Here is a 16,552-nt window from a genome sequence, read left to right as displayed (position 1 = left end):
GCTAACCTTCCTTCTCAGGATGGCAAAGGCCCTTGTAGAAATCTGAGCGTGCTTCAGAGAGGTATACTTGAGAGCAGAAGAGAAAATGGCACACCTAACAGACTTTCCTATGTGTTTCTTCATTTCTTAGCCTATCACTTTTGATCACTTGATGTGATCTAGTTCTCATTATTTGTATTTAGAACAGTGTACACTGATACCAAAGTTTATTTTTTAGCTTTATTTCTGAACTATATGAAAAGAAAAATATATGGAATATAGAATAAACCTGGACTGAAAAATGAAAAAATACTATTTATTTGTTTGTGTAGTTAGCTAGTAAGTGTCTGTTGTCTATGATTTTATTCTATTTTCATTGTTTTACTGTTGTCAGATCTGGAAGGGAAGCTACCAGGAAAATTACTTACTTTACAGATCACTGGTTAAACTCCAGAAAGCCAGCTGGCATAAAAAACACCTGAGCTCAGAAAGAGACTTCAAAGTTTTTGTAACATTGTTCTGAACTTCTGATCCATAAAAGAGCTATCAGAATTCAAAAGTAAAGTGATCTGCTGGACACTTTCAAGCAGAATGATTTGGGTTATCAATTAGATTATACAAATGCAATTACAAATTACTATATACCTTGAAATATGAATAAAAACATGCTCATTCTTATCTAAATCTATTGTAGATACAAGCAAACTTTAAATCAGGCACGTCGTCAATTTTAATAGAATTGTTTTTATCAAGATGAAGCCTCTTCTTAAGATTAAGGGGATTTATTGAGACCAAAATGTCTGTTTCTGGATTATGGACATTAGGGAACTAATGGTTCAATAAGTTTTCAATTTCACAAAAGGATAGAAATTACAAGATTGCCTGCTCAGCGGTCCATCCTATCTTAGGACACGACGCAAAACTGAAAAAAAATGGAACTTTCCCATTGATTCCAAAAAGCTCTGTCCCAGACCTTATAGCGGGCCTTATGTAGCTCTTGAAAATGGAAACAAAGGAACCATCAGAACAATTTTAGATACTTTCTTGGGAAAAGGCCAACTGTTTTAGAGTATCCAATTTTGTATATGGGGAAAAAAAAATATCATGGAATGGTTCTTTAGCGCTGCTAGTCAGGATAGTTGCTATGTTTCTAAAAGAAAGCAAAAGGAAATTTAAAGATGAAATCTGAAGTGTTTTTATCCATATAGACTTGTCTGTTCCCTTCGTAAGTCCCTTTAGCTGCTACAGAGGATTTTGGCTACTTATCATGAAGAAAATCCTTGTCTGACATACAGCTTCATGTTTGAGTTCTCTTCAAGACAGTAAAGAAAAACTCTGTTATAAAGCCCATCAGCAATTTTTGTTAGTATAAAAATTCTGAGTTGTCTTTTTGTTCTGAGATGGCTTCAAAGAATTTCAGCTCATGTTATCTGCTAAGAGTAGAGATTGAAGTACAATTTTTAAACAAATCTAAAGGTGTCATGTTTGTGGAGAGGGGTTGTACTTCCTATTTCAATTACTTCCTCGAATTTTTTATTTATTTTTTTGTTTGTTTTTAAAATGCAGGGTTTGATTTTTTACTGAAGCCTCTTTTCAAGGTATTCATGGGATTCCTTAAAGTCCTCTAGGGGTAAAATCTGAAATGAATTCACTTATCTGAGAAAAAAAAATATACCACTGATATCACTGCCTAGAGAAATATTAGAAAAAAACCAAATAAATTATAATAGCAGAATCATTCCAAAGAGAAAAGAGACTCCAGAGACAGTGTTTTCTTGCACATACAGTATATTAGAGATGCAAGTTACCTCAAGGCTTTCAATAGATTTGATTTTTCTGTGGTTGGTTTAACTCAATATTTCAAGGTCTCTGATTCTATATTAGGTTGCTCTTTGCCTCTTCATTATGTTTTTATTTTGAAATATTATGATCAGAAGCACTATTTTGAATGTCATGTATTCACACATATTTGAATACACAGGAATACATAAGAACACTTGTGTTTTATATGACCTCATTATTCCCTAGGTTAAAGTGATTCTTGGTCACTTCTTCCCTTCACCAATCCAAACTCTTTCCCCCCACCTCCACTCTTCCTCACATATACATTTAATACTTTAGGAGAAATTTAATTCAAGATACTAGCTACTGTGGTAAAATAAGTGAAGATATTGAGGGTTCCTCTGAACAGTGCATGATTTTGGTCTATTATTAAGAATGAAGTCTGTGATCATCTTCTCAGGAATATCATGCTGAACAACTTAGAGAAGGAGAAGGAGAAAACACATGATTTGTCTTTGCAGATTACCCTAGACTCAACATACACTATAGACTGATCTCAACTACATTGGCTGTAATGGTACCTTTCCAGTAATTGAGGTCTGTCTTTAAACAAAGACGGCTATAAAACGAAATGCTGAAGTGACTTTGCTTCTACCACATGAGAAAACATTAAGAAGTGAGGTAACAACTGGATTTCTTTTAGTTTGTTTATTTTTAGTTTTGGCAAGCTGTCAATAGCTAAGCAGATAGCATCCTGTATGACTTTTATGAAAAACAAGAAAAATAATTCACATGTTGTAGTTACATTCATTTAACTGTCATATATGAAACATAACTGTTTTTTGGAAAGTCATTTATTTAAACTGCTTCTATTTTTTGTAAAATCCCCTAGAGTCGATACAGACATTGTATGAAGAGTTTCCAACAGATTGATTTATGAGTTCAAGACTGACCATAAACTTTACTGTATGACATTCCTTAATGCATTTTTAAATGTCTGAAAACTATCAAACTGGATTAAGGATTTCATTGTTTGTGATTATTTTTTATGTGTCTTATATGTAAAGAGATTACTGTCTTTTTGTTTTATTAATATTTAGCAGTTTTATTCTATGTCAAAGACCTGAGACATCCTGACACATTTGCAATGTGGCATGCAGTTATAACATAGGTGCCACCCCCACAGTACAAGCAAAAGGGGATTTTTTTGCCCATAAGAGTTTACAAAAACACCTGAATGGTATATATGATACCTAATTCTCTCTAAGAACCATGACAATGAGAGCAGCAGAGGAGCCCGTCATGTAGGGGAGGTGATGAACAAAAGGGGTCAAAGGCAGACATGGTAATTCTCTGTGACTGAGCGGTACATCCTCCTCAGGCAAGGTGGGAGCTGAAACAGCTTTTCCATTCAATCTAACCTTCCCAGGGAACATTTCTGGGGACACTTCAAAGGCAATTGTGAAAATACTCCTGTGTGGGAGACATAAGTGAACTCAGTGTCTCAAACCCTGTTGCTGGAGATACAGTCAGCTGCAGTGCGAGCAGTCCCCAGGCTACCAGCTACCTCCACTGTCCTTACAGATGGGGTCCTCTCTGTTGAACAGAGGGATGAGACCTATCAGCAGTTTGTGTTGCTGCTACCTGATACAACTACAACCATGTTGTTTGTGTTTATAATAAGGCCTTCTCCCACTTGGTCATCTCTTAGTGTAGTAGGCCTTGTTGCTATAATTACTGAGATGTGTCTCTGCTGCACTTAAGCTGATGCATATTTGCTCTGATGGTGGTAGACAACGTTTTTTATCCCCTTGCCTTGGCAAGGCTATTCAGAACTGATTTCAAAATCATTCCACGTTCATACTTCAATGGCCAATAAATATTTAAATAAATAGATAAATGTAGGTCACAGAAACTGGTAAACACAGGTTAATACACAAAACAGAATTTTGTAAGGCTGGAAAAGGCTCCTGTGGAAAACTGGAGACATCAATCATGTCTGGATACGCTTTTTGTAAATTTAACCCGATATTTTTCATACAAAACCATTGGATTGTCATGGTTTAGCCCCTGCTAACAACTAAGCGCCACAAAGCCACTTGCTCACTCTCCTGCAGCAGGATGTGGGAGAGCATCAGAAGGGTAAAAGTCAGAAAACTCACCAAAGACAGTTTAATAATATAAAAGAAATAATATTAATACTAATAATAACATAAAGCTGTAAGGAAAAAAGGAAAAAATAGAGATTGATAACATCAAATAAAGACAACTGATGCAAATGAAAACCATTGCTCACCAACAACTGACTGATATTCAGCCAATCCCTGAGTAGACCCCCTGTCGCAACTCTCCTTCCTAGTGTAATTGCTGAGCATGATGTCATAGGGTATGGAATGTCCCTTTGGTCAGTTGGGGACAGCTATCCCAGCTGTGCCCTGTCCCAACTCCAAATGCACCCCGAGCCCACTTGATGGTGGGATGGTGCGAGTCACAGAAAAGGCCTCCACAGAGTGTGGGCACTGCTCAGCAGTCACTACATCATCATTGTCTGTAGCAGGATACTCTGCCCTTGGACTGTGGTCAAACAACTCTAACAATGCCTTATTTTGCAAGCTGTCAGTGATGGGCTGAGAGGCGTGACAGGTGCTGCTTTTGGTATTGAATTATGCTAAAACCAGGGTTATAGATAGTGTGTCTAAACGCTGCTGATGCTTTTGAGAATGCACGCAGGATCGCTCCTAAGGAGAAAAGACAACGCAGAAAGATTCATGCCCTGCAGAATATACCACCTAAGGAGTCTTTCTGCTGTGCCTTTTGCAGCCAGACAAGCCTGTCTCGTTTGGTCTTTTTAGCCACCAGCGCGCTTGTAACAAACGTGGGTAGAGCCCTCCTCAAATCTTCGTTTGGGAAACCTAGCCATGATGATGCTAAAACCAGTCTGGCACATCAACTCTAAATTAACATCCTGATAGTGAGGCAAAGATTTGGCAGATAAACTGCTAAACTGACCTGGAGACACTTTTTGTTTTGACCTGACAGACAATCGCTTTATACTATAAAATTCCAGTCCACTTTCATGCAATCAGATTCTTCTAACACACTCTTCTTGGAGTGTGTGGAGATTCTCCCTTGAAGTGGGGATGCCACTTCAAGGATACTGCTGGACGCCAAGAGAAAGAGATCTGCCCATGAGCATTGGTATGGGGAGTTACATCAAATCTCTACTTAATAACTATGGGTTTTTTGCTAGTTTTAATATAATTGCTTTGATACAGTGCACTATACTATACACTACTGTAGTTTCAGCTTTTGTATTGTGTAGTAAATAGTTCTGGTTAATATATATTTTTCTAATCATCTGTAATAATAATTAATTCATTTTATATAAATATTCCAGCTTTGCCATCTTTTACCCTGTGGGAAAAGTTGCACTTAAACATTGAAGTCTGGGGCTAAGACTGGATCTAGCTGCACCTAGGTTCCTCTCTGAGAAGGAGTTTAGAAGGCAACGGGGGTCCTTTCTGCACTTGCTGCTTCAATGGGAGAGCTTCTCCAACAAATTTGTCTAAAGACCCACTAATGTGCGACAGTGTGATCAATGCTATTTTCATCAGAAATCCGAAACATAGCCCTGTACAAGCTACTATGAGTAAACTTTACTCTATCCCAGCCAAAAACAGTACAGGATGAAAAAAAGAAAAACCCTGCTAGTCAGTAGCTGTGTTACTTGGTCATATCAACTTATCATATACAAATTGGTTACCTCAATAACAGTTTGAGGTGAATCTCCATCCTTTCTCAGTATATAAGTATAACATGTTCAAGTACAAAAAACCCTCATATGAAATATTATAGGTTAAGCTACAAATATTTTGGTACACTGTAGACATAAGAAAAAAATTTTGATAAACTTTCTCCAGAAATCTCTCATCATCCATCCTGCATAAAATACTTTAGAAATGCAGAAATACCTTCATCAGAGCAATGTAAGACAGATAAAATGTCACAGGTGGGTGCATTTATATTCTGTATCATTACACTTCAATTCTACTTATTTGTTCTGCATCTCTGTATCTCAGTGAACATAATTCAGATTTGAGTTTTCACAGTGAAAAATCAGTAACAAAGAAAAATCACAACTGATTAGATCTAGACATTTTTGTCACATATTTCATTAAATTCTTGTGTAAAATATGGTCTATTACTACTTATAGGAGTGTTTAGGAGTTTCTTTGGTGGAAAAAGGCACTGTCTGTAAGTGTGAGACTTTCACAGCATTCTGCTGTATTCAGACCCAGTCAAATTTGATTCTGTGAGAGTAAAACTGTTCAAAATACATTATAGAGTGGAAACCTTTTCCAAGGCCTGTATTAAAAATAAATATAGAATACCAAAGAAGTAGATAAAAATAATAATGATCTAATATTATTGATTGTATGCCACTTGTTCTATTTTCCCACTTTCTTGCCCTTTTTTTCTGAATGTTTATAGATTAGAGATCAAGATGACTACTCAACTTTTTTCTAACTTTCCCATCTCTTTCCTATTACAAATTTTTATTTTTTCTATAATTATGCTTATCTTGAGATTACTTTTTAAATTTCTTTTAGCCTTTTTCTTATTTCTCTTAGTTGTGCTATCCTCATGTAATTTTTAACTCATTTTTTTACTTTATATAACTTATACACGTTTCCTCTTATGCTTCTTTTTGTCCATCAATTAAAAATATGCAATTTAATTTGAACACCAAAGATCTGGAAACATCAAAAAGGCCCTGTGTGTTATGCTATCTATGCCAGGTTTTATTTTACAGGAACATGAGGTAGGGTATCATCTGGTAGGGTGGATTAATATCTGCTACTGTTGGATGGTTTCCATCAACAAGCATTTTTTCCTACTGTCTGTTTATCCTGCTCAGTAAGAGCAACCCTATTCCCCTTATTTCTCCCTCGTTTTTTCTCAGTATGACATCTGTGTCTCATAGCCAGGAGCAGACAACCCACACAGAAGTTTCTTTGTGCAACGGCAAACCTAATTTTCCTCACAGTTCTTGATGTTTGAGTTGTCTTCTCTGTCCTCTTTTAGCTTGTTTGAGATTTTGTTTTCTATATTTGATATTCAGGTAGTCCTGTGTTTCCTGTTCAACTCTGTAACTAGCATTGTGCCACCTCTCTTTATCACTCATCTATCTCCCTCATCATGCGTGGATGGATTAGGGGATATATGGTAGGATTAGGAGGAGGATGAGCTAGGACCCAATGTCCCTTTCTCCTAAAAGGAAAAGAGCATATTTCTGTTCTTGCTGAAGCTGAGATGACAGACAAAAGGAAGGACTGTCAGTTCCCATCTGAAACCAATCTTTCCTTCTTAGCCTCTCCTCATCCTTCTTTCACATCAAAAAATGATAAATAACTGCAGCCCTCTTACTTGGAAAACTGTGTACATTTTCAATGCTCATCTTGAGTATCAATTCCAAGACCACACACAAATAAGATGAAAATGCAAATGTGTACATACTTTGAAGAGATAAAGTCCTATGCATGGACTAAGTATGATTACGATGACTATTAGTGATCCTAAGTACTGTGTGATTTTTCAGGGCAGAACTGAGACTAGTTTGACATATCAAAGGGAAGTTAGCCTAGATTTGAGGCTCTGCTTTAACTAAGTCAATTTCACACCTACTCCCTTTGTCAGTCTATATGTTTGTCATCAATGAAAAATCCTCTCCACATGAGCATTTGCAGTGGGAATGATTATGACACATTTCATTATCTTCAGTAAATTGGATGGTTCAGTCCTTGAACTACTGAATACCCCACACAGATCTCATCCACATTGCAGACTTCACTCAGTTATAGCGTAATTGAGTTGAACTCGTCACACAGAGCCTATGCTTCTATCTCTGCTGCACAGAGGAATTTTTTCGACTGTAGTTCAGAGCATGAAGGGTTTATTTTGCCCCAAACCTAAAAAAAAAACTACTCATTTTGATACCATTTAAAGTCAGTGGAATTGAAAGATTTGAGTAAGTAATCAATAAGAGCCCTTATTTATTTTTGATTTCTTAAGTATTAGTTGGAATTTCTAAAGCTACAAATTGATTTTTTTATATATCCAAAATATTCTCTTCACTGAATCAGTCCATTTCCATTGTACCTTGAAACAGTTATTGCCTCATTTGTTCCTATTCAGGAGTGATAATTACACCTGACAACATTTTTACTCTATTATTGAAGCATTTTTCAGGTTAAAGCACGTCAAGGGCTTCCGTGTAATGGAGCTAAAGGACGTTGAATCAGACTAAACAGCCTTTCCCTGCATTTCATTATCCCTTTTCTCTAGCAAAGGTTAGAATTCAGTATTTCAGAGTGGTTTAGAAAGTCAGAGTTCCACCTGGGGTTCTAGTTCCCACAACCTTAACAGAAATAATACAATATGTGTCCTGCTATAACGAACATTTAATACATATTCTTATAAAGCATTGGAAATTATGTATGGAATAATATATGAAATACCATTTTGACAAAAGCTGTTTTCTGGTGTTAATTTTCCTCACAGAAGTCTTTCTTTGATAAGTGGAAAAAATCACCTAGAAGCAAGATTTAAAGTCAAGGTTTACATCTGTGTGTTTCAAGACCCCATATAAACACATTTCTCACTCATCTTTCAGAGGTGAGTTGGCAGTCTCTGGAGTGTGACCACAATGCATAAGGTATGTGTCACCTTGTGACACTTGCTGGATTGATTCCTTCAAGTAAGGTAGTTTGAGGAATTCCTACTTTACAGTTCTCAGTGGGGTTTAGAGATGAGAGAGATTTCAAGCTGCCAGGTGCCAAGGGCAGAAGCAGAACTTTAAGTTTCAGTGAAGTTTTACACTGGAATAATACACTCACAAATTTTGTAGGTGCCTCCAGGTGGTTAAGTCTTCAGATAATTATAAAGGTATCCAGTTTTTATAGAAAAATAGAGTACAGACAAAGAGTATTTACCATTTTTCAGCAGAAACTGCCAGCTAGCAATTATGAAATGGCTCAAAAACAAATTGGGAGGGTGGGCTTGTTTACATTTTGATCTTTGCTTTTGTTTTGTCTTCAGTCTTAATAATATGGAAGAGTTTTCAAGTAAGAAGGGTCACAAGGAAACCGCTAATAATTTCCCACTTACAGAAAATGCTTTGTTTATATTTGCATTAATCCCTCCATCCTAAACTCTGTGTCACACAAACACAAAAAGATAATCTTCTTATGTTGGTGGACTGTACAAGTGTCTCACACCACTTTTTTTAATCAGAGGAACTTTAGCCACAACAATTGAAGCATTGTGATTCAGAATGAGTATTGGTCAAGATGGAGAGAGAGAAGAGATTGTTGAGGAAGCCTTCAACATTTGAAGGTCAACTTGTTTACTACAAGATCTGCAGTATCATGAGCAATATATGAATTAATTGTCAAGAAGATGAGTTTTTTCCCAAGAATCAGCAAATTAAACAGGAGGAGATGCCACATGTGAAGCCACATTGTTGTGCAGAAAAATAGTGTCTCTCTACCAAATCTTGATTTATAAGGCAAGTGAAACAGCAGTACTTCCATCACCCTTATCACAGAAAGAGCAGTTTCCTGGATAAATTCAATGAAACCATCAAAAAGAGAGTTGTTTGGGCTAGTTTGATGTATGAATGCAGATAGTTAAGATTCCCTTAATACTTTTTAGCCCTTCCTCTGCTAGTGAGATTTACCAGAAAATCATGTCTTGAGATACAGACTCGAGGCAAAGAGAAGCAATGTATGATTTGTGATGATCTATATGACTTGCCTTATGAAGAAAAAAGTTGATCACAATATTATTTCTCCAATGACATTTCCAGTGAGCAAAGTTCCCAACATCTCGCTGACTTTATTTTAGAGAATGTTACATAAAAGGGTATTAACATTTTAGTTAGTAGACATAGTCTTTTCTTTACAGCTTTGAATTTGTTTCTTGAAAAAGATTAAAAATTTGTCAATTTTAGGAAAGACTTAAAGTGTAATTAACATAATCAAAAAACCCACAATGAAAATATAACTAGGGAAGGCTAAAAGACAATTACCTCATCAGAGTTGAAATTATGGTATGGAATGAGTTGAAGGGGAATGTGAATTCTATCTATAAACTACTCCCATGTGAAAGGTATCAATCCATCTTAGTCTCCATTATATAAATGCAGCAGAAGTGTTGCACAGGAGGCAAAGAAAGGAGGATTAACGGGTTTTTTTAAAATTTATTTCCAGAGTTGCCATGGAATAAAATACACTTAAGAACTCTTCAGGTGCACATACTTACTTCTTAATAGCTGTAATTTATTCACATCCTATAAGAATACATCGCTATTTTGAAAGCTAAAATATTTTTTAGAAGGTTTAGGATTTTAATTCTAGAAATCTATTGCAGATTCGCTTCCTAAAATTATATCTGATTGTATTTAAAGCTTAGTAGTTAACATTGTAAAGTCATTTAATTATTCTTAATTCATTTGCTAATCTTCATAATAAAATTAATCATGATGAATTAACTTGGCAATAATGGGGTTGCCATAAGTGCTTATAGAGAATTTGCAGTATATCGTCAGCAGTAAGGGCTGGATGTTTTCACTTGCTGTTTTCTTTCTATAGATGTCAGACATAAGAGTTCAGTAATTGGAGTGAAGAACAAGTTTTACATCCTTTTTGAAAGCACGCTGGTTTTTAGGACATTTAGATAGACATGATAATTTTGGATATTAGAAAAAGAGCAAGTTTTTTCAGAAGTGGAACTAGTAAGGAAACATTTTTGAGAGGAAAATATTTTCTTTTTTGGCTTAAGTATAAAACCAGAGCACAGACCAAAAATAGTGTCAAAAAATATCTTTTAGCCCCAAATACTGATTACCTTCCACTAACACCATTATTAAAGACAAGTAGCACCTAGACTCACTTTATCCTGTTAATGAAAATAAGTTACTTTTGCAGTTAACCTTTTTAAAGAAATTTCATTTAAAAAGTAGTTATACTGTAACTGGAACAACAAATGGAGAATATCTGTGCACAAGAAATTCTTCAGAGGCTTTTTTTTTTCATACAAACTCTATCTGCTTTCTATTTAACATTATATTTCTATCATGGTGCAGGAATTTCTTGTAGATAATTATTTAACAGGTTTAAAATGAGAAAAAAACCTGAAATATTTACTGAAGCTTTTTACAGTGAGACTTTTTTGATTGTGGAATTTTTTTAATATATTCAGCATGACTTATATAACCTCAGATTATTAATAAAGCATCATCTAGGCAAACACTGCTGTCAGTGACATGATATCAGTTTATAGCATGGTATCATGATACTTGCTTTCATAGTGTCTCTTTGCATACTGAAAGAATATTTTGTGTTCCACTTCTGGAGTTTTTCTTTGTGTTTTTGTTTAATTAAATCACAGTTATCATGAAGTAGCCGTCTTTTGTAAATTTGCCCTTCTCCAGAAACAGTATGATCTGTGTTGACACATAAAATATAAAAATCCAAAGGTATTAATGCTGTATGTGATCAAATGAGAAGTCCATTCACATTTGTTAATTTCTCTCAGTGCTCATTTATTCATTTATTTCAATGAGTATTTGCTATTTTCTAGTCCATTGCTTCATATGGCAACACTGAACAAGACAATGATGTCCCTCAGAATATCACGGCAACAACTGTCCTAAGAGGGCATTTCTTCAATGTGTCTTCTTGCAGGTGTCTTGGGGGAAATTCACTCCACTGGAGAGGAAGCAATGATTCAATATTTGCTGCAACTTCTGGGATTTCAGAAACCTTTGTACTAATAGTCTTCATGTACTTTTGTCCACATTAAAATCCGATTAAATAGTTTATTTTAAAAAATACTAAAGGGTTTTTAATTATTTTCTAATTTTCAGGTTCAAAATAATACATCAAATATAATATTTTTAAAAATCTATTTGTTCAATATATCATTTTATTCACAGAAACCCTTAGATGTTGACTGTGAATTTTGTTCTTCAAATAAATATTCCTAATTTTTTTTTTTTTAGTGCAAATGACTTGTTCAGAGGTTCTCTGAAGATTTCCCCTGTGAGTTACCCGTTTTCTTTAGAGGCTTCAAACTTTTCTTTGGATTCTTCTTTTCCTATTTATTGTGCTGTTCTTCTGGAGATGTTCCATTATTTAAAGGTCCAAGACCAAAGAACTGCACAGGCCACATGTTGTTTGTTTAGATCAAAACACCAGTTTCATCCTCTGAGAACTGTTCAACATATCCATCCAAATGCAGTTGTAGCTGATGTCATGCGGGGACTAAGGATGTAGTGGATATACTCCTCTACATACCTATGACCTCCAAATCTGCATGTTATTGCATTATTTATGATTTATTATATTATTTTTAATAACTCTTTGGATTACTGTTCTGCTTTGGAGAAAACTGATGTATGTGGAGCTTTATAAACAAACAAAAGAATTTCATCAATGTGGACTGTCAAAATTATATTTACTTTTATTTTTTTTCTGAGCCCATCTAAGTTTTTGAGAAACAGCTTTGTAGGTATTTTTTACATAATAATGCAGATGCTAATTAAGGATTTTAATGACAAGAGGTGGAATATGACTGAATACAGGGTGCTATAAGCGTGTTTTCTTTATGTCACAACACAGTGTTTAGTTGACATAACCGAGATGCTCCTAAAGAAGCAGTCCAAGCTTGCTTACTGTGCTTTCAGTAACAAAAACAGTTGTTAAAATTTATTTATTGAAAAGCAGAATTACAGTTTTTCCAACCATACAATGCTATTTTATCAGGCTTTCTACAAAATTAAACACTGTTTAATTAAATTATATACGTATACAATATTATGTGAATACTTTGGCATTTTCTCTTTGTCTGCCATTAATGACAGTAGGAACCCTGCTAAACTGAGCAGTGAAAAGAAAGCTTAAAGTAAAAAAAACCCAGATTTTCTCAGTCTTCAATGTTCTTCAATATCACGTTATTTCATTGATACTGGTGAGTTGGTTGTGTACAACATTATTTAAACATAGTCTTAAGTGTCAGAACAGCTTGTTCATTTTATTGTCAACATACTTTATTGTTTACAATTCAATAACTTGTAGAAGCTGTTGCTCAGATTTCATGTAATGCTTGGCATTATTCTAGGAGATACCAAGAAACTGTTCTGAATCTAAAGAGCTTTTCAATGTAAAGGCAGAATAGCAGGAAGGGAAAAAAAATCTTTCCTTTTTTAGGTAGTACATCAATTTAGGAAGAATAAACTAATGTGTCTGTTATCTACAAAAATACCTTTAATAAAACCAGGATGTCACTGCAAATCTCTTCAGGATCACTTGAAATATTCTAGTTATAGTATCTCCCTAAGTATTTAATTCTGAAAGGCATACGAAAGGAACAGATGAAAGATGTTTAAACACATATATATATATGTGTGTGTGTGTATTCTAAAATGAATATATATATTTGTAAGGCCCTCCAGGGCCACTCTCTATCATCTTCTTTTAACTGTTGTAGAGGCATTTCCCTTTCCCAACACCCAGGATAAGAAATGTATTAGCAAACTAGACACGCAGAACACTCAGAGATGAGCGCTTGCCCTGTGAGAAGAGGCTGAAAGAACTGGCTCATCCTGGAGAAAAGACAGCTTGGGGGGAACAAGACTGTACCTCCCTAGTGCATTACATTGCTGGAAAGAAAAAGACAGGCTCTTCACATCTGTTCTTGGCAAAGTAACAAGAATCAATGAACATAAATTGTAATAAGAAAGGTGTTTCCCCATGATGACAGTCAGGCACAGAAGTTGGCTACACAGAGAGGCTGTATCCTCTTTATCCTTTGAGGTTTTAAAAACTGACTGGACAAAGCTCTGAGCAGCCTGTCCTAACCTCATAGATGGCTGTGCTCTGAGGACTGGTTGTCTCTTGAACATGAAGCAGACTCTACTCCTATGGCTATAACAAAACCTAGGCACAAGCTCATTGTAGATTAGTCTGTTAGCTTATACAGCTTTTTCCACAGATAAAGTTCAGGACACTCCATTTCTGGAACATTTTACCATACTATAAGATTCTGGCCTTTAAAGAAAGAATCTGATTTCTAAGCAATTGTGGTGGGTTGACTTTGGCTGGGTGTCAGGTGCCCAGCAAGCTGCTCTGTCACTACCCTCCTCAGCAGGATAGGGGGAGAAAATAACATGGAAAAAACCCTCCGTGGATCAAGGCAATTTGATAAAGAAAAAACAAGGGTCATGCACAGGGAAGTAAAGGAAAAACAAGATTTTATTCTTTTCTTGCCATCAGCAGGAGATGTCCAAACACGTCCCAGGAAGTAGGGCTTCAGTAGATGCAGTGATTGCTCCAGAAGACAAACATCATAAATAATGCATGCCTTCTCTTCTTCCTCCTCTGTCTTAGTGTTTATATCTGAGCAGACACTGTATTGCATGGAATTACCCTTTGGTCATTTGGGGTCAGCTGTCCTGGCTGTGTTACCTCCCGAGTTCTTAAACACCCCCAGCCTACTGGTGAGTGTGGGGAAGGCTGGAGAGACATGACTGATCCTGTGCCAGTGCTGCTCAGCAGTAACCAAAACAGTGGTGTGCTGTCAACACTTTTCTAGCTACCAATGCAAAGCACAGCACTGTGAGGGCTGCTATGTGGAAAAATAACTCCATCACAGCTGACCCAATAGAGCAGTATTCTCATGAAATCATTAGAAAAATGTATTTCAGTTCTCTTTTTAGGCACTAAGAAGAAGGATAGCTTTTATTTGATTTTAGCATTCTGAGCTCCATGCAGTTCTTATCACAGCCTTAAAAAAATAATGGAAGAGAGCTTTATCTACAAGCTAATTTATTGTTTATGGAATTCTGTTAGCAGTTGTTAGTCTGCCTTTACTGAGGCTAAAAGAAATAGCCAACGCATTTAAAATTAAACAGGGGAAAAAAAAGTACTGGGGGTTTCATGGAAAAGAAGAGAAAAGAAAATAAATTAGTCTTGTTTTGTCACAGTCTTCTACAGTGATTTCACTCAGTGAAAAGCAGTTGCTGAAAAACATTCTGAAAGAAGATCTACAAAATTAAGCATTGTCTGTTTAATTCATACATATAATAAATTGTGGCATTTCTTTTAGCACTTTCCAATTGTCTCCTGCCATTACACAGGAATCCTGTTCAAATGGATTACCAAAGGCAAAGCTGAGGTCAAAGAAACAAATTCTGCAGACTCCTCCTGAGTAGCCCATTGATTTTCTCATTGCAGATAAATTTCTCATTTATATATTTAATTCATTGTAGTTAAAAAAAAAAAAAAAAAAAAAAAAAGACCTGAATAGAAAGGGAAAGAGTTTAGTAAATCAATGCAGAAGCTTTTATTCCTTACATCTCTCTCTGTATTGCAGATTTATTAATTTTGGACTTGATTGTCTCGAATACCTTTTATTCTTATGACAATAAATCTGATCCTCAAAATAAAAAGCATACAACAGTCCCTAGTTTTAAAACCGTTCAATCCTGTAAAAATTACATTTTCTTTTTTTCTTTGGATCATATGATCTAAATTATTATTTATTTCCTTCCTAAATAATTCTTGGATTTGGAGGATTTTTTTTCTTTTAAAATACGAAAAAGTAGAGAATATTTAAAGCTACATTTGTGATAAAGTACTCATTGTAACAAGGAATTAGAAAAAAATTTAGAAAACTTTTTTGTATTTTTTAGGAAATAGACTCTAGTATTTTTTTACCATATGCTAGTTGATAACGTGAAATGACTCTGTGTTTATAAAATTAAGATGGCTAGTACCTTCCTTTATAGAGATTCTGCACCTGCCCAGGACATGGTACCCTTTTAATACAAACTGAATATCTGATGTCTTCTTGAAATGTCTCATTGCATTAATCTATTTCTGCTTCCTCATTGCATGTGGATTGTTCTTTTCTGCTTTGTGTTGTTATTATTTTTTTATTTTGTGCTTTTTTTTTTGACTCAGACTAGCAGAGAAGTAAAAAAACAATACACATCCTGAAATGAGCCTGAAAAAAACAGATTTTAACTACAGCTACATATATCTCTATCTATCTATACTTCTCTCTTTCCATATCTCTGTCTATCTCTATTCTCTAATCCATAATATGGCTGTAAGGCAACATCTTATACTCTGTCAAAATATAATGCTATTTCTTGATGATGAGATTATTCCAAGAGAAAGAGGAAGTCTGGAAATGGCCATGCAAATCTCTTAGTTTATTTTGTCACCAATTATGTTCTGCTTCTCACTATTTATTTCAGCAGCATGATTTTGACCACCATTTCACATCTGACCTCCACAATAAAGGTGTCTGGGAACACAAAACCACAAGTACTCAGTCACAGTGGAATGACTACTTGATACAGGATGCATGGTATAGACAGATATTCTGTTTAAATTATGTAATCTATTTTAGATATCAATGAACATGTTTTTTCAAGTTATTCAGTTTATTCTTATACCTTTTAAAAATAAATCTGTAATCACAGAATTACAAAATATGCTGAGTTGAAAGGGACTCATGAGGATCATCAAGTCCAGCTACTGGCCTTGCACAGGACCATCCCCAAGAGTCACACCATATATGCCTGAGAACATTGTCCAAACACTTCTTGAACTCTATCAGGCTTGGTGTTGTGACCACTTCCCTCGGGAGTTTGTTCCAGTATCCAATCACATTCTAGGTGAAGAACCTTTTTCTAATATCCAACCTAAACCTTTCAACAGAA

At 35.4% G+C, this 16,552-nt stretch overlaps 1 long non-coding RNA gene across 1 annotated transcript; it reads left to right on the top strand.

Annotated features, from left to right (window-relative positions):
• Positions 1-4,202: 4,202 nt before the first annotated feature.
• On the top strand, positions 4,203-9,559 carry LOC127464060 (uncharacterized). The gene is made up of 3 exons (XR_007901132.1): positions 4,203-4,404; positions 8,435-8,476; positions 9,055-9,559. It is a non-coding gene; the product is annotated as an uncharacterized LOC127464060 (long non-coding RNA).
• The last annotated feature ends 6,993 nt before the right edge of the window (positions 9,560-16,552 follow it).

Source organism: Manacus candei, unplaced genomic scaffold, assembly GCF_025592945.1.
Source record: "Manacus candei isolate 608988 ecotype Guabito, Panama unplaced genomic scaffold, ASM2559294v1 h1tg000008l, whole genome shotgun sequence".
NCBI classification, from domain to species: domain Eukaryota; kingdom Metazoa; phylum Chordata; class Aves; order Passeriformes; family Pipridae; genus Manacus; species Manacus candei.
The sequence above is the reverse complement of the archived record's forward strand: the minus strand, read 5'-3'. Positions and strand labels throughout refer to the sequence as shown.